The following is an 18,769-nucleotide window of genomic DNA, read 5'->3' as shown; positions in this document are numbered from 1 at the left end:
TAGCACAGATGTTGTGTTTCCTTACCACTAACTGCTACAGTTCATGAGTACAAAGCCCTAGAGACAGGATTTGGGCGAGATGGATAATCAGACTGATCCAGCCCAGCAGTTTCCTTTAAACCATGTCCCACTTCAGCCAGCTTTGCCAGTTCCTCCTTGGGGGAGGGGGGGAAAGCCTCACTAGCCTCCAACCCCTGAATTAAACAATGTACGGTTTCAAAGTATTCCAGATCCTGTTGCGGATCCTCTCTGAGTCTTCAGAGACAGGTCATTTCATTTATGTACCATTCAAAAAACATATTAGTACACTAAATCTTGTTATGCAGACCACAGTTGTGTATGCTGGCCTCGTCTGTCTGCACAATGCATTCCTGCCCCATGATTATTAGTGTCTCTGTGTGGTGATGAAGGAACAGAGATAGGAGAGACAGATCTTGCCTCTCTTCTCTCAGAAGAGTAGAAAGAAAAAGCATCCCACATGCATCAGCATGTAAAGAAACCGCCTGGAAAGTTTTGTTGTGGGAACCATCATGCTTAGAGTCATTTAGGCACAGATAAAACTCATGCAGAGATAACGCAGGTGAAACAGTTTCACAGACAACTGATGTGAATCCTTTGATGGAGGAATTTCAAGAGGTGGGTCTAAGAGTTCTCCCACAGAAAATTCCCTTGTGCTGGTTTCACCCATGTGGCTCTATGTCCTTCAGCTAGGATGAAGGCAAATACTTGAGATGCCGTGCCTATGTGGATCCTGCTCAATTACAGTACAATTCTAGACAAGTCTGCTCAGTAGTTTGTCTCTTTGAGTTCAATTGGGCTTACTCCCTGGTAAGTGGGCATAGGATTAGAGCAGAAGTCGAAAGAGGTGCATGCTTTTAGGTTGCACGGCCCCATCCAGAACCAAAGCACTGTCAGATATGGCTGAAGTACGTAACCTTGAAGCGCAGCCACAGTTTAGAACTTCCAAGTCACATTTATTTAAATAGAAGCATTCAGTGCATGCTTATTTGTATCTCTCCCACTGAAACCAATGGGGGCAACAGTGCTTAATGTTGGTTAGATATTAGGCCATGTGCTCTGCGGATGATCAGTGAGTGGCAGAAACTGTGGTGGTGTTTTTGCACTATTCTAGTTAACTGGTATTCATGCTTTAGAATGCCACATTCAAGTGCTCAGCCCAACAAGGCTAAAAACAGATTCTTTCTGAAACCTGAAATAGCTCCATTCTACAACCTGTATTCCAAAACCACAAAGACTCTTGTGGCACCAGATTTATTGTAGCATAAGCTTTCATGGACGAGTGACCATGCTATTTAGTCCGTGAAAGCTTATGCAACCCAAGACCCTTATCGGTAATGTTTATACGTGGTGCATTTGTGATATTTTTATGGACGTTTTGTATATTTATAATAAAAAATAAGCTTATGATACAATAAATCTGTTACTCTTTAAAGTGCCCACAAGACTTGTTTTGCGGCAACAGACTGGAAGTTAAAACATTCTGGAAGTTGTTACTATGGCCCACGTCTCCCCAAAACACAGCAGTTCATCCTTCATTACATTCCAGCACCCTGAAACCCACTAGCAGACATTAATTCTTGAGTACATTCCTGCACTCAATAATCTCTAACACCACCATGACATGAAATAACAATATTGTACACAGTTAAGCTTAGCTGAGAAACTACGCCAAGTAGAAATTTGTAGTTATAAACTACCACTTTAGTTACAAGAAGAAATAACTTTTCTGTTACTGCACAATACTGGCTGGGGAAAGTCCATATTAAAGTTCATATTTTTAAAATTCAGAGAACAGGAACAGAAGTTTTCCCTTTAACATGTGTGGAAAATAAATTTTTGCCACTTCTGCCAGGCAGGTACTGACACAGTTTATTAGTCTGCATAATCTGTGAGACCAGATTTGTCATATCCTGTTTGTGTGGAAGCGATAAACAAAAGTTTGAAAACAGGACTACTTTTCAGGGAGCCAGAACTGATCACAGCTCTCTATCGCATATGTAAGGTAAAGGTAAAGGGACCCCTGACTGTTAAGTCCAGTCGCGGATGACTCTGGGGTTGCGGCGCTCATCTCACTTTATTGGCTGAGGGAGCCGGCATTTGTCCGCAGACAGCTTCCGGGTCATGAGGCCAGCATGATTAAGCCGCTTCTGGCAAACCAGAGTAGAGCACGGAAACACCATTTACCTTCCCGCCAGAGCGGTACCTATTTATCTACTTGCATTTTGATGGGCTTTCAAGCTGTTAGGTTTGCAGGAGCTGGGACCGAGGAACGGGAGCTCACCCCATTGCGGGGATTCGAACCGCCGACCTTCTGATCGGCAAGCCCTAGGCTCTGTGGTTTAGACCACAGCGCCACCCGCATATGTACTCTATGTCAAATCTGGTCATGGAGAGATTGTGGAAGTAACTGATGGAATAGGAAACAGAAGCACTCAGACACCAATTGTTTCTTAATGTAATACAGTGGTACCTCAGGTTAAGTATTTAATTCGTTCCAGAGGTCCGTACTTAACCTGAAACTGTTCTTAACTTGAAGCACTACTTTAGCTAATGGGGCCTCCCGCTGCCGCCGCGCTGCTGGAGCACGATTTCTGTTCTCATCCTGAAGCAAAGTTCTTAACCCTAGGTACTATTTCTGGGTTAACGGAGTGTGTAACCTGAAGCATGTGTAACCTGAAGCGTATGTAACCTGAGGTACCACTGTATCAGAACAGGGACATCTGAGCCTTGAGAACAGAATTTAAGAATTTTTGTACACTGTGTGTCATTCTTTTTAAAATCACTAAAATTTGCTCATTACTGTACCTTGAAGTGGTGCTTTTTCAGGGGGTACTCAAGAGTACTCAGTACCAGCACCTCTTTTTGTTGTTAAAAAGTGTGGCACTTACTGTAACAACTTCATGGTGGGTACTGGCACCTATTTTTCTAGGAAAAAAGCACTGCCTAGAAGTACATCCAGGATTTCCCTTGCTTCCAGATTAGGATACGTTCCCATCTCACAACTTGGACTAGAACCCAAAGTCCAAGCTTTTTTAAGGGCGATTTGAATTTCATATGCATTGCACAACCTACTTAGAAGCAAATTGCTCCCACTTTCCATCCATACACAAAGCTACAAAGAGCAAATGAGCTTGAAGGCATTTCCAGGGTCAGGTGTGAAAACGCTCTTACCTCTCCAAACCAAATCTCATTTATGCACTTTCCTGTTTGGCCTGCTCAGGTTTGTTGATTCCAAGTCAGATGGTGTATTTTAGCATTTTCAACATTCATGGCATACGCAGATCCTGCAAACTATGTACAGAGAATAGTTTAGAGGTGACATATGCATCTAAAGCTTTCCACACACATATGCCACATCCCAGCAAAGCAAATCAGAAATTAGATCAGCAGAGATTTGGGCTCATTTGCCCTAGACCCACCCACCCTCTGTTGCTCTCCTCCCTCCCTTGGGGTCCATTATTGATTTTGCAGGGACAGGCTTCAGCCTTGAGAAAAAGTGATTTTCTTCAAGCCACCAACCTGGCACAGCTCCTATAAAATCCTTGCTGTTTAACATGTTTGGGCTTCAAGGGTAGAACTAATCAATCAGAGCATCAGAGAGGACTCAAAGCCTAAAATATGGAGAGTGCAATAATTAAAACTGGCCAACCAAGAGGCAATGAAAAGGGAAGAGAGCAAAGGCGGGTGGGCCGAGACCAGCAAGCCCAGATCTCTGTTGATCTAATTTTTCTTCTGCTGCCTAGGAATGCAAGCTGGCTCCCCCACAAGCTCTGGCCTGTTTCTGTTACTGCCTGAGAAATCCTGGTTTATACATTAACACCAGCTCCTTCTGGGCCCTTCTCTTTTGATCACATGCCTGACCTTATTAAGCAAGGCATTTCCAGTACTTAATTCACAAAATGAGACGTTCTGGGGCTAAAGTCTGTTTGCAAGTCCTAGCCTCTGACTTGGAAAGTCTTTCTCTCAATTCAAGCTTATGTGGGTGCTGATTCTGAATACCAATCACTGGGTAGGCAAAGGATCTCAGGCTGTGCTGAGAGCCACACCTTTCTATTATTTCATAACTTCCAAGGCTCAGATCTGGCATAAAGTACAAGTTCTGGGACTACCCTGTCAGCACATAACATCTTTGCTCAGAGACCTGCACTGGTTGCTATTTTGCTACTGGGCCAAGATGATGATGATGATGATGATGATTACTGATTAAATTTATATAGCAACTTTCACCTGAAGATCTCAGCATACAGAATAAAGCCACAAAGAACATAATGCTTACACACCTCCCATCCCAAGACATTATGCTTCACTGTGGAACAGCCCTGCTACTTAACCCGATGTACCACTATATTTAGTCTGCTCCATCTTCTGCCTCACAAACTTTCAGATAATTCAAACCCGCAATCAAGTCTCTCCTTAATCTTCAATTAATTTTAATGTTCTGCTTTGGTCAGACCACACCTGGAATACTGTGTCCAGTTCTGGGAACCACAGTTTAAGAAGGATATTGACAAGCTGGAATATGTGCCGAGGAGGATAATCAAGATAACCAAGGGTCTGGAAACCAAGGTGGAATCTACACACATATAAAAAAAAATGCTGTGAAAATGCTTTTTAAAAAAAAGTTTTGAAAAAATATATTGAATTTGCCATGGCTCTCCATTGCCATCTAGTGCCACATGCATATATTGCACTCACTTTACAACACACTTAAAATGTTTCATTTGCAGCTGTATAGGCGAGTCCTCAAGCCTTATGAGAAAACAATGACTGAGGGAGTTCCAGGCAATGCTTTGCCTGGAAAAGAGGAGACTTGAGAGGAGATAGGATAGCAACAGCCATCTTCAAATATCAAAAGAATTCCAGGTTATATAATCTGAAATATAGTGTCCTGATCAAGGGAAGTCATAAGTCCTGCTCTATTCTGTCTTGGTCAGACCACATCTGGAATACTGGGTCCAGCTCTCAGCACCAGAGTTTAAGAAGGATATTGACAAGCTGGATATTGACAAGCTGGAACGTGTGCAGAGATGTTTAGTTTGGCTAGGAGGAGATGGAGAGGAGATGTGATAGCCATCTTCAAATATCTAAAGGGCTGTCACATGAAAGGTGGTGCATGCTTGTTTTCTCCTGCTACATAGGATAGGACTCACACCAATAGTTCAAGTTGCAAGAAAGAAGAGTCCAACTAAACATCAGGAAGCACTTTCTGACAGTAAGAGCTGTCAGAATTGTGCTGGCTACTACTATGTCCTATACTGAGTAGCCAGCACAATAAGACATGACCACCCCTAGCAAGTGCACTCAGAACTGCCATTTGAATAGCAACGCCCATTAATTTTTGGTGGCTCAAATATATTTACAAATATTCCTGTGTGGTGGTGGACTCTCCTTCCTTGGAGGTTTTTAAGCAGAGGTTGGTAGGCCACCAGTCATGGCTGCTTCAGTTGAGATTCCTGCACTGCAGGGGGTTGGACTAGATGACCCTCGGGGGTCCCTTCCAGCGCCACAATTCTGTGATTCCACAACTAAACATACCCACACTGTTTTTGGACGATATCAAATCCAATTCAAGACCGTCCCAGGGCTTGAGGGAACGGGCAACCTGTACGTTGTATGAAAGCCAAAATCCGCGAAGGCACGTCCAGACCCTAATGAAGGGGGGGGAACCGTCTTCAGCCGTTACTTCCTCGCCCTTTTCTCCCGCCGCTGCGTCGTCTGAATGAGACGTTCCCGCCTCTGCGAAGGCATCGGCCCAGTGCACATGCGCAGTGCGACCGGCGGGGCAGCTTTTGCAAACACCTGGCAGTCGGCAGCTGCAACGGGGACTTCTTTTCCCGCTCAGTTTCCCTCCTGACGGAGTTTGCCACATCAGCCGCTCGGCGGCCAGTTTGTGCGTGATTTCGCGCAGCGGCCGGGGCAGCCAGCTGGACGGCGAGAGCCAGGCAGCCTGCAGGCAGGAGGCCGCCGCGCTGCAGGACACCGAGGCCGAGGGACTGGGGGAGAAAAACAAGCCCATAAACTCTATATGGGAGGAAGGAAATTCCCCGCCTGAGCGAGATTCCAGCCCCCTGGAAAAAAGTAAAATAAAAAAGCCTCGTGCCAGAGAGAAAGAGAGAAAAGAGCGCTTGGAGGTCTGCGGCCGTCGTTGGGGGGGCCAGACCTCCAGAGCTCAGCCATGTCCCGGATCCCGAGTGCAATACCAGAATCCTGAGGGAAATAAAAGTTAAAAAGAAGGGCACTTTTCACCACTGCCATGGTCCACGCATGTGGGATTAGGAAGGGTACCTCTGCCAGGTCAGTGGACATGACTCTGCTCAGAAGTTAGCTTCTTTCCTTATACAGTGGTACCTCAGGTTACATACGCTTCAGGTTACAGACTCTGCTAACCCCGAAATATTACCTCGGGTTAAGAACTTTGCTTCAAGATGAGAACAGAAATCATGCAGCGGTGCCACAGCAGCAGCGGGAGGCCCCATTAGCTAAAGTGGTACCTCAGGTTAAGAACAGTTTCAGGTTAAGAACGGACTTCCAAAACGAATTAAGTTCTTAACCCGAGGTACCACTGTATACTTTCCTTCATTATGCACCTTGAGGCGCCAGGCAAAAACCTTCTTCTTCAACCAGGCCTTTGCCTGATAGACATCCAATGTGTTGGGGAGCAGGGTTATTAAGTTGTCTTTGTTTTATTTTTATTATGTATTTTGTGTTTATATATTGTGATTTAATGTAACCGTCCTGAGACCTGCAGGTATAGGGAGGTATACTAGTACTACTACTAATAGAATCCTCCTGCCCTCAGCTTGGTGATCCAAACCGCAAACGCTTCTTCCTGGCGCTGACATATATTATGCAACATAAACATCGCCTTTCTCCATAATTCATCCACAGGTAGGGCTAATCCATTACTTTTGGAAATGTGCATTTCTGAGAAGATGTGTGAAAAGTGGAACTCAGGAGCAGGGAATCTTTGACCCTCCAGATGTTGCTGAACTATGACTCCCTCCAACTACAGCTCCCATCAGCCCTAGGAAGCACAGCCAATAGCCTGGGATGATAGGAAATGTAGTTTGGCAATGTCTGGAGGGCCAAAGGTTCCCCAATGCTTGTGCAGCTGTCCAAGAATGAGATGTTTTCTAGTGCCTTTTCATAAACGGAAGGGCAATGCCATACTGTGCTGGCATAAGGTCCTGAGTAGGTTGGCAGCATCACATTACACATTGTGACAATGTACTGACATAGCATTCCCTACTCTTGACCCCCCATGATCACCATCCCAGTCAACATGACCAATGGGCAGGGAGGATAATAATAATAATAATATTTATATCCCGCCTATCTGGCTGGGTTTCCCCAGCCACTCTGGGTGGCTTCCAACAAAATATTAAAATACAGTGGTCTGTTAAACATTAAAAGCTTCCCTAAAGAGGGCTGCCTTTAGATGTCTTCTAAAAGTCTGGTAGTTCTTATCTTTGACACCTGGTGGGAAGGCATTCCACAGGGCGGGTGCTACTACCGAGAAGGCCCTCTGCCTGGTTCCCTGTAACTTGCCTTCTCACAGTGAGGGAACCGCCAGAAGGCTCTCGGAGCTGTACCTCAGTGTCTGGGGAGAACGATGGGGGTGGAGATACTCCTTCGGGTATACTGGACCGAGGCTGTTTAAAGCTTTAAATCCAGTTACAGGTAGGTAGCCGTGTTGGTCTGCCATAGTCAAAACAAAATAAAAGAAAAAAAAATTCCTTCCAGTAGCACCTTAAAGACCAACTAAGTTAGTTATAGGTATGAGCTTTCGTGTGCATGCACACTTGGTATCTGAAGAAGTGTGCATGCACATGAAAGCTCATACCTAGAACTAACTTAGTTGGTCTTTAAGGTGCTACTGGAAGGAATTTTTTTTCTTTTATTTTGTTTTGACTAAAGCTTTAAAGGTCAGCACCAACACTTTGAATTGTGCTCAGAAACGTACTGTAGCCCCAAAACACCTTGGATGACCACAGTTTAGCTCTCCCAGGGTTGCTAAACAATTGTTTCTGGTGTGACCTTGATCTTTAGAGCACATTCCTTTACATGTTTTTACTCAGTTGTAAGTCTCACTACTGAGTAGCCAGCACAATAGGACATGACCACCCCTAGCAAGTGCACTCAGAATTGCAGCCTCAAGGAGCTTCCTGACAAACTGGGGACATAGTACGGAGAAGCTTCCCCCAACACTTAATCTACTATCAATGCCAGGAAGTCTGCTCCATGTTAAATGTTAAGGGCACAAGAACGCTGACTGGAAAACAAGCCACTAGCCCTCTGTGTCTGAGTTTTAAAACTGTTTTAGGGACTTGAATTCCTTGGGAAGTAAAAAAAGAGAGAGAGGGAGAGACGGCAATGGATGCAACTTGTCCTGAAGGGCAGCTGGTCCACCAGATGCAGCAGAGGGGTGGGGTTATGGGACACACTCTGTGCAAGATGACAGCCAGGTCTAGCAGGCCAGGCCAGTGCCCTCTATGAACCAAATCAGCACCCTACAACATAAGCCTGAAATCCTGCCATGCATCAAAACTATGTGGCAGGTGCACAGAGGCTACTCAGCTCAGCAACCTATGTGGAAGACGTTCATGAAAAGAGAAACTTTGCAAACCACAGCTCTCTGTAGGTTTCTCTCTTTGTCTCTCTGCACTTCAGTCCCTCCACCCCTTTGGATCATCTTAAATGTAAGCATTGGCTAGAGTACTTGCCAACCCATGTGTACAATTTTTGTTGGAAAAACACCTGCATTTGAGGAATTAAGGTTGGCTGGCTTTGTTTACATTTTAGAGAACTGCCTTCAGGACAAGCTGCAATTTTCCAGCCCTGGCAGAATGCACAGAAAAGGGAGGAGGTAGTAGTTGAAAGAAGGAAGTGTTCCTGTCCAAGGCCTGGTAGAAAGTGTGCTGTTGCTTTATTTGATGTGACCCTTATCGCACCATTAAGCGAGTAAATGGTCCCAGCTGAGTTTGGCCAGTCGGAAATCATTTGCAGGCCTGTTCTGTGTTTGTTATTTTGTGTCTGCATGCAACAGATTTCCAAAGAAAAAGAGGGGCAAGGGCCTTAGACGGAAGTTTTAGGGAGGGTGGAGTACAGAGAACAATGTGTGGGTTCATCCAAAAAGGATTGCCAACTCTCTTGCAACACTGGAATAGCATATCCTTTGCATATAAGCAGATTTACACCAAATTGAATGGACTTGCCATTGGCAGGAGCTCTGTTTTTTGTGTCAAGAAATTATAGGCCTTTCCCCTCTGCCAGAGATCGGGGGCGGGGGGGGGGGGAGAAGCAGCGACTTCTTGAACTGTAATAGGACTGGCTAGCCTCTTTCATAGAGATATATGAAAGCCAGTATGGTGTTTATACAGTATTGAACCCATGACCTCAAACTGAGGTAACAACAGATTTAAATTGCTTCCCAGCCACAGAGTCTACACAGTAACCTTGGGCTGCATATTCTTGCGACATAACCTACTTTACAAGATTATTGTGATGTGCATTGCTCTTAGCTTTTTGGGGGAAGAGTGTTATCAACCATAAATAATAATGGAAGAGTGGGGTAGAACTTTTGAGAGGGAAAGCAGGTGTATTCAATATTACTTCCTGTACATTATTCTAAGCAAACCTACTTCTAAGCAAACATGTAGGCTCCAGCTATCTGAGCTTTCTCTGTACAACTGTCAGTCAAGAACATTCCCTCTCATTGCCTGAGGAGCGGAACGACAAACTAAAGTTCTTACTACTGCCTCTTTCCTTTTGTAGATAAACCCTCTAGCACTACACCTCCTAGAGGCCTTTGGGCATTTTGGCTCTAAGCCCCCAAGTCCTTTGGCAAGCAGGTGATGGCACATGCTTGTCTTCTAAGCCTCGTTCTAGAGAGTACAAGAGCTTGTGTGCCACAACACAGAGTTGTTTATTATTTCCAAGTGAGAATTGAGCCTCCAGGCCAGGTGACACAGCTCCAAAGCATTTCCCGACTGCCACTGCTCATGGCAAGGGCTGTCCAGTGCCAACAATGCAATGGAATTTGGAAGGCAGTGGCCAGCCCACAGTAGCTGGAGCTCATGGGCAGATTTAAAATTTGTGTGTTTTTATTCTTTGATGGAGGGAATATCTAGAATGAAGTGAAGAGGTTGTGGTTTGCTCTCAGGGTTCCTGTTGGGTAAATGGGATTGTCAGTTTTGTTTCCTGACATGACTTCTTTGCACTTATCAGCTGTGAACAAAGCTTTTACTGGTGTTGAGAAGCAATGGGGTGGGGGGAAGTCCCCCTGCAAAAAAATTCAGCATGGCTGGTGTACAAGAAGAGCTCTGTCTCGGGCGGCCAAAAGTTTGCGAAATACATATCCTGCAATTTTTTGCATGAGTGTTCTGAGGGTGACTAGCAAGAAGATAAATGGCAACAATCAAAATAAACCAAGCAGCCAGATAACAAATAAAGCATAACACAACTATAAAAAGATTACACAGTCAGAATGGTAACAATATATTTTTAAAGCCAGCACTCCTATAGAGATTTGTAGCTTAGGGTGGGCCTTCTTTATCCAACTTCACAGAATGTTTCTTGTGTACAATACTCAGGTGAGGACTTCTCTGTACCCAAGAACTTTGTTTTCTCTTTACTTCTCCCTACCCCTTTCCCCAATATGCCCTTCTGTTTCCCAGTTCAATGAGTCCTAACTTAACCATGCAATTTTAACCCTGTGTACTAAGAAACAACTCTCACTGAATCGAATAGGACTTCGTGCTCAGATAAGTACTGTATACTTACTTCAAGGTAAGGGCCACCCACTCAGTGGGACTTGCCTGTTGGTAATCATGGTCAGGACTGAGCTGAACGTTTATTTCCAGTATAAGTTGCCCAGTGCTATAATACTTGTGCAGCAGCTCACTTTGCTTTAAGTCATTTTCTTTTAAGAATTGGTGGAATCCACATATGCCTTATGTGCTGCTTCAGGATCTGATTTGTTAAAATCTCTTCATGAGCACATCACACAAAGACAGTTCCCATAATACAGTTCCCAAATATCTCCCTTGGCAGGACGCCTCAGGGCCCTCCTGGACATCACAGCAGTGAACTTCAGTGGCTAACTTAACGCATAAGGGTTCCTTGCCCCTCCATCCTTTAGAGTCCCATTCTCTGACCAGTTGAAGCCAGATCCTATTTAGGGCAAAGTAAAAGATTTATTCAGCATCCAGGATGAGGCAGATTTAGAAAAGGAAGGACACACCGGGGGAGCTGCTGGCCATTCCAGAACTTGGGTCAGTGGCTCTCTGTCTAGTAGCAGATGCAATGTCCCTAATGGCATCAGCTGTAAGGTAGGAGCAGCTCCTGCACTGCCTTTTCTCACATGAGCTTGCCCAGATGTTGGGTCTGCATTAGAGGTCTCTCTCTGAGCGACTGCACCTTTTCAAGTTAGATGAGTTGCAACCAAAGAGAGGACATTTTCAGCATTGTGCTGTCCCGAATAAGGAATGGTTTTTTCTCACCTGGCATCAAAATTGCTATGTTCCAGCACAAAGCAAAGACATTTTGTGTGCTCAGATTTTCCAGGATGTCATCTAACTGGTTTTGTAATTTGGATATTTTTACTGTTCTCTTAGGTGGTTTTTCTTTTTTTAAAAAAAAAATCTGAATTGTTTTTAATGCTCTGCTTTGGCATTTATTATTGCTGTTTGGATTTTGTTTTATCTTTCTCTGAGCTTCTCTGAGGATATTGAAACTGAAGGGTGGCATACAGACATTTAAATCTATAAATATGGTTGCTTTTGACCAATAGAACATGCCTCCATAAGCCATTTACTTAGGGTTTTTAAAGAGGCTAAGGACAGAGGTATTTCAAAAGGTTTTAAAAATCATTCTACCATAGGCAATTGTTGTATTATTTGATTGGAATTCTGAACACCTCTGGTGGGCAAAAAGTCAGGATGTAAATAGGGATATTAGTTGATCAAAGAAATTTTAGTTGAAATTGTATTAGCTTTAATATCAAATCATAATAAATTTTCATAGGAATACAGCAAACCAGAAGAAATAAATATTATTCATTTAATTGTGAACTATTGAGGCAGGTATGATTCCCTCCCCAACCACCCAGCCACTCATGTGAGAGAAGGGATATTGTCTTTTCTAAGATGGTGTCTACAGTCTGCAATTTTTTTATAAGTATTTATATTAAAATAGTTTTAATTTTAACTGGGGATGTCTTTTTAGTTAACCCAAAGAGCTTAAACAATTAATTTACATAACTGAGCATTGCAAACTGCATATAAATAAAACATTTTTTTCCATTTCCCTTTGGATATTCTGAAGACAATGTTTTTGTCTTGTTCCAAAGCCTGAAAAATATGTAGGGTGGCTTGCTGTGGAGAGCAAGAGAGAGTGACTAAAACCAGATCCAAAATAAAGATACTGCCCCAATCTGACCTTAAGCCACTTTCTAAATTATTGCCAATGACAGATCTTATATAAATAGAAAATAATAGATAACTGCATTGCAAAGGTCAAGAGTTTTGCTCTAAATGGGCAGTTTAGATGGTTACTTGGAAGTCAGTGAGCGTTATTGCATCACGTGAAGTCTTGCAGCGTTATTCACCTTCCACTTAGACATTCATTAGTAGATAACTGGCATGCAGTGATGTTATGCAGCCCATAGTTCAGAGCTCCAGCAGTGAGGTTTCCTGAGGTCTATACTCCTCTCTCTTGGTTTGTGGAGGGTGCCTGTGTGCTGATAGCGCCATGTTCCATATTGGATCCCGGGACAGATAACTTTGGATGCTGAAGGCATAACTTGAGAATGGTCAGCAGGGAAATCAGGAATGTGGTGTCTTGCAAATACTGATTGCAGTCTCTATGCACATTTTAACATCTCACTCTGCCTGGAGAAATAATCATTGGCAAGGAGGACCACATTTCCATTTCAGAATAACAAGTTCATTACTCCTCCCTGCCAAAATCTGGCAGGTAGTTCTGTAGGGAATAACTGCTGTAAGTGTTTTCTCTCCTTGCCCTTGTTATATACTTCACACCTCTTTATACAGGAGTGGTAGCATGTGTTTGCTCACTTGCAGCCTTAATTGCTGTTGTTTGAGTTTGTAATTAGCACTTGTTTATGACCTTGTGTCCCTTGGGATCAAAACCCCCACTATCTTTCTGTAAGCAGTTTATAGCAACAGCAACCTCAGGTAGTAGGTAAGTTTCTTTCCTCCTCAAATTTGCCATAGTTACACTTTTCCATATGTGTTTCTAATGTGTTGAATGTTATGGAGGTAGGGACAGCTGTGCGGTATAGGCCTGGAAAACTCTTTTTTCTGCTTCTGCTTCTGCTTGCATGTGTTTGCATTCTGTTGCTCTGAATTTCACTTCACACCAGGGGCCAGGGTGTTTAGGCGATTAGGGTGAATGGGGCACTGCCCCACCAACCACTTGGCCTTGCCTCCTTTCTTACAACCAGCTGCCTGCTAACTTCCTCCTTCTCCTTAGTTTCAGGGTTGCCTTTGTAGAATTCAGCGGGAAGGAGGAAGGGGTGAAACAAAAATCTCATCCACACTATAAAATATATCACTTTCCCCAAAGAATCCTCAGATCTGTAGTTCATTTGGGGTTGCTGGGAACTGTAGTTTTATGGTGCATTAACTATAGATGCCAGGATTATTTGGGAGGAAGCATGTGCTTTAAATGAATCTTAGATGTATGGGAGCAGGAATCAACTAATCTGTCCCATCAGTGGGAGCCCTGTGCAAGGTCCTTGGCTGATGAAGTGGGGCTTTCCCCCACTCTCCTCCACCTGTGCCTATCCCAAATCCATGCTGGAGGGTTGGGAGAACCCCCAGAACAGTGTGCAAGGGAAGGAGAGGGGAGATCATTGTGTCAGGCAAGCAGAAATGCTTGTGCTGACAGAATGATTTCCTTAGTGAGATGTTGAATTCTACCCTTGGTGTAGAGATGACATTAGGGGGCTCTGGCTACCATTGGTTCTGGTTCTATCTCCAATTAGTTGCCCTGCCTTACATTTTGCTACTTCCAATAGGCCTCAGCCACCACTGCCAAGTACATTGCTAGGTACTTACAGGGCTACCCACATTATCCTTAAACAACCCTATGAGGTAGGGCAGGCTGAGAGACAGTCAGTGAGCTTCATGGCCAGATCCAGGCCCCCTAACAACACCCCCTGCTTCATACATTAATGTTTAACTCCATGTAAGGGGGAGAGTGTGGGGACGCGGGTGGCGCTGTGGGTAAAAGCCTCAGCACCTAGGGCTTGCCGATCGAAAGGTCGGCGGTTCGAATCCCCGCGGCGGGGTGCGCTCCCGCTGCTCGGTCCCAGCGCCTGCCAACCTAGGAGTTCGAAAGCACCCCCGGGTGCAAGTAGATAAATAGGGACCGCTTACTGGTGGGAAGGTAAACGGCGTTTCCGTGTGCTGCGCTGGCTCGCCAGATGCAGCTTTGTCACGCTGGCCACGTGACTCGGAAGTGTCTCCGGACAGCGCTGGCCCCCGGCCTCTTGAGTGAGATGGGCGCACAACCCCAGAGTCTGTCAAGACTGGCCCGTACGGGCAGGGGTACCTTTACCTTTACCTTAAGGGGGAGAGTGCTTATTTTTCCAGGAGTACCCAATGGAAATAAACTTTCTTGTCACATCACAGTAAGAAAAATAAAAGGCAGTCCTTAAAGACTCCCTAGAAAAAATTCTCTATAAAATATTGCATGAACTATGTCTAGGATGGAAGGTCTTCTAACACCTTGACATACGCCCTCTTTTCCATCTTTGGCTGGTTCCTTGGCTGACTTGCCATGGTGTTTCTTGACAGAAGAATGACAGGTTCCTGGATTTCAGTGCTTTTTGGCTGCTAACACTGCTCATCACTAGAGAAACTGGGATAAAATTAGTGTGGATACCGGAGCAAGTGAACAAAAAGCCATAGGTCAGTTATGCAATGATCCATCTTTCTCCTGTTGTTTTAATACATGTAGAAGGATACATAGGGACCAAATGGAAAAAGGTCTCTGTCTCTCCCATTAACCTTACGGTAAAAGTCAGTTTTTTCAAGGCTAAGCTATACTGGACAGCAATCTGACAATGTCTTCTCAGTTGCGAATCTTACTATGTGTGTATAGTAATGTACTTGGGGCGTGTGTTTATCTACCTACTACCCAAGTTGGCACATAAGTAGTAAAATAGGTCTGGGGATAGTGCTGCATTCAACTCCATGGCAGGAAGAAAATGCCCGTACCCCTTTCCAGCAAGTATCCTCCATGGACATTCACAGAACGGATTTTCACTTTGTGGATTGTGAAGATGGAGTGCAAAGTAGATTAAAGTGTAGGATTAATGCTTGGCATCATGGTAGAAAGAAGCTGGCAGCTAGCGAATGATGTCCAAGAGGCAATTAGTTCATGTCACAAAACCAAGAGGAGTCAATGTAATGAGCAGTTTCTATGGAGTTGGCTGCTGTGCCTGGAATGCTGTGTTCAGTTCTCGACAGTTACATACCGTGAGAAATATTGGTCTTGTTTTCACTGAACTGATAAACCTGGGTGTGCAATGTGCCATTTCAGCCTGTTGCTGTGTGCAATTATGTTTAAATGCTGCTCCATGCAAAATATTCCCTGCAGGTAGAAAGCTAGCATGTCAGCAAGGAGGCTTTGCTAGAATCCTTTTTTTGCTGACCTCTAGTTTTGAACAGAGGAACATCCAGCCAAGGGAGCTCTTACCTGCAGTCTGAAGTAGCACAGCCCAGGCACAAATTCATGACTTCAGTGGGAACTAGACCATTGATGCAACTCAAATAGGGGCACCCCTAATGGTGGGAAAGGAGGACTTATGAATGCATATGAATGCAGCGGAACAGGAGGGCTGGGATGAAATTGAACCATGGATCAATTTGGGGGCAAGCTGCTATGAATCTGCCTTAAAACAATGAATATTCATAGAAAATGGGGAAGGCTCCTTTATCAAAGCAATTTAAAGCTTGATTGAAGCAGCATTTAAAATGTACCATAACAAACAATCCTGTGCTAACAAAAGACAGGAGATTAGACAGGATTTAACATAGCTTTTCTGCCATAAACTTTTATGTTCTCCTGGCTGCCAGAGAGGATTAAAGTAACACACACACACCCAGAATGTACAATGAAGACCTCTGGTTTTTCCTTGAAGGTTCTGACTCTGAACGGAAGAGAACAGCATGGTTTGGAAATGCAGGCCTGAAACAGGAGATCCTGGATTAGGTTTGAGAGCCGCTGAGAAGAATTTGGAGGTGGCATTTCTCTTTAGGCTGGAGTAGACCCATTGTAGTTATGTAGTTAGAAGGATGGTGATGATGAGCATCAGCAGAACTGTGTTTGGGATTTATCCAAAGCCATAAGGGAAAGGTGCAATGGTTTGGTGCCCTAGGTAGTCCAAGGGTAACTCTCAGGCTGTTCTCAGGAATGCAAATTTATTTCCTTGCAATGGGGTTTGTTCACTTTCTCTAGCCAGCGTGGCTGTTTTCAATCCACACACTAAAGAGCTTCCCCCAAATAGGAAATGGAATCAAAGAAGCCCACACCAAAGAGCTGAGCCCCTGCGTGTGTGGCAGACTGTCGGTCTGGGCTGGGCGGCTGGAAGCATTGGTGTGATTGCCTGGTACCGCACTGAGCGTGGGAATTATTTCTGGCTCACTTCCAGCTCTGCTTAAGGAGAATTTTCCTGATAAATAGTTTTGGAGGCCAGGTACTTTGCAGTGCTTGCATTTAACCCCTCACACGTGCTCATTAATCACATCTGGTTCCTTTCAGAAGTAGGGCCTGATCGACCCACTTTTCCTTTTCCCCTCCCTCCCTCTTTTTTTTTAATTTAAAAAATAATTTTCCTTTTGTTCCCAGTTTTTTGAGGTGTGTGTGCTTGGTTATGGTGGCATTTGTGGGAGCACACTAACTTCAGGTCCCTCCATGAAATGCTGTACCAGAGATCCAGCATGGCAGGTACAGGGTTGGATTTGGAGGTACAAAGCCCTGGTTCAAATCTCCCTAGGGTGTCCTTGGACAAGCCACCACCAGTCATCCTCCTAACATGCACAGGGGATAGTTGTGAGACTAAAATACACTCATGCCAGTGTCAGACTGACTGTAGATCCATGAACTCCATCTGAGTACCCATATCAGAGACAATGGGAAATGTTGCCCTGGCAGCTTCTTGATACAGTGGTACCTCGGGTTACAGATGCTTCAGGTTACATACACTTCAGGTTACAGACTCCACTAACCCCGAAATAGTACCTCGGGTTAAGAACTTTGCTTCAGGATGAGAACAGAAATCGCACAGAAGCGGCGTGGCGGCAGCGGGAGGCCCCATTAGCTAAAGTGGTACCTCAGGTTAAGAACAGTTTCAGGTTAAGAACGGACCTCCAGAACGAATTAAGTTCTTAACCTGAGGTACCACTGTACTGGATGCGATGCCTAAGCCTATAGCTGTTTTGGAGTAATTCATGCCAGTGGAGATTTTCTGCCTTTTGCTTCAGTTAAAAGCAGAGCTTAATTCCTAAAATCATGCGGAGCTCATGTTGGTCTCAAAGTCACGCTGGTCTCAAAGTTTCCTAACACATAGGAAACTGCTTTATGCTGAGACAGACTATTTGAAATATTTCTGACCCGCACTTTACTGAAATCAATCCCAGAGTTTTAGACAAGCACAATAAATACACTTAAAACAATGAATCCCACAATTTCATTCCACCATACCGTATCAGGAGGAGTAAAAACACAATAAGTAACTATAAAACTGCAGAGTGGCATTATCTTTCATTGTAAGTTACCAACTACAGTGGTACCTCAGTTTAAGAACAGCCCTGTTTACGAACTATTCGGTATAAGTACTCAGCAAAACTGGAAGAAGTGTCCTGGTTTGCGAACTTTACCTTGGTCTAAGAACGGAAGCTGAATGGTGGAAGGGCACTAGCAGTGGGAGGCCTCATTAGGGAAAGTGTGCCTCGGTTTAAGAACAGTTTCGGTTTAATACGGACTAAGTTCGTAAACTGAGGTACCACTGTAAGGCTGTAATCCTAATTTATTGTACTTGGGAATAAGCCCCCAATAGAATTTCTGAGAGGGGTCAGGGATGTCTTCACCCAATGAACGTTACCTGTTTGTACACACCTGGCTTAACTGCGAAGTGAATGTGGCTTATATTTTCAAATCAGATGGAAGCTGGTTTGAAGGAAAACATATAAAACAGCAGTATTTCTCAGAAAACTGCAGGCTCAATGTAGATTATGGCTAACCTCATGTACGCAGCTTCATGATGGGAGAGCACTGAAGCCAAAGTCAATGGTGATGCATATTGTCAGGGAACTGACATCGGAGCCAGGAGTGGAGGCAGAGCTCCCAAGCGATGCCGGAGAAGGGCCAAGCAGGGAGAGAGGGAACTCATCGGCTGGGGAAGGAAATCAGCGTAACACCAGGGATAAAGGGGGGCGGTTGGGGGAATTGGAGAGAGGTCTCCAGGACTCTTCGCTGGAGACCAGCGGAGAGAGCACAGGTCCTCCTCTGCCCACACCCACCCTGCGCAGAAGACTTCCGCGCAGGGAAAGTAGGTGTAGACTTGGCGTCAAAGAGCTTTTGTGCTGGAAGAAGTTTAAGAAACGCCCACTGACGGATTCTGCTAGCGACTGAACAGCCACGAAGTGAAGGGCTGTCCAGTCAGGAAAGGTTTAACCAGGCTAACTAGCCAGGCATGGTGGCAACTTACGCACGAGCA

At 44.6% G+C, this 18,769-nt stretch overlaps 2 protein-coding genes across 3 annotated transcripts in view; one reads left to right on the top strand and one right to left on the bottom strand.

Moving 5' to 3' along the window:
- Positions 1-3,305, bottom strand: part of SEMA3B (semaphorin 3B) — a 71,225-nt gene extending 67,920 nt beyond the window's left edge. The window contains exon 1 of the mRNA XM_079964424.1: positions 3,193-3,305. The gene's annotated coding sequence lies outside the window, so the exon portion shown is untranslated. The remainder of the gene's footprint in view (positions 1-3,192) is intronic.
- Positions 3,306-5,802: 2,497 nt separating this feature from the next.
- Positions 5,803-18,769, top strand: part of SLC38A3 (solute carrier family 38 member 3) — a 162,140-nt gene continuing 149,173 nt past the window's right edge. Inside the window, exons 1-2 of one of the 2 annotated variants that reach the window (XM_079964434.1) lie at positions 5,803-6,099; positions 6,821-6,909. The gene's annotated coding sequence lies outside the window, so the exon portion shown is untranslated. Of the gene's footprint in view, positions 6,100-6,161; positions 6,316-6,820; positions 6,910-18,769 lie in introns of those variants that run through there. The other variant, XM_079964433.1, reaches the window with a different exon arrangement.

Source organism: Podarcis cretensis (assembly GCF_951804945.1).
Source record: "Podarcis cretensis genome assembly, chromosome: 2".
Lineage (NCBI taxonomy): Eukaryota > Metazoa > Chordata > Lepidosauria > Squamata > Lacertidae > Podarcis > Podarcis cretensis.
This window is presented reverse-complemented; position numbering and strand designations above follow the sequence as displayed.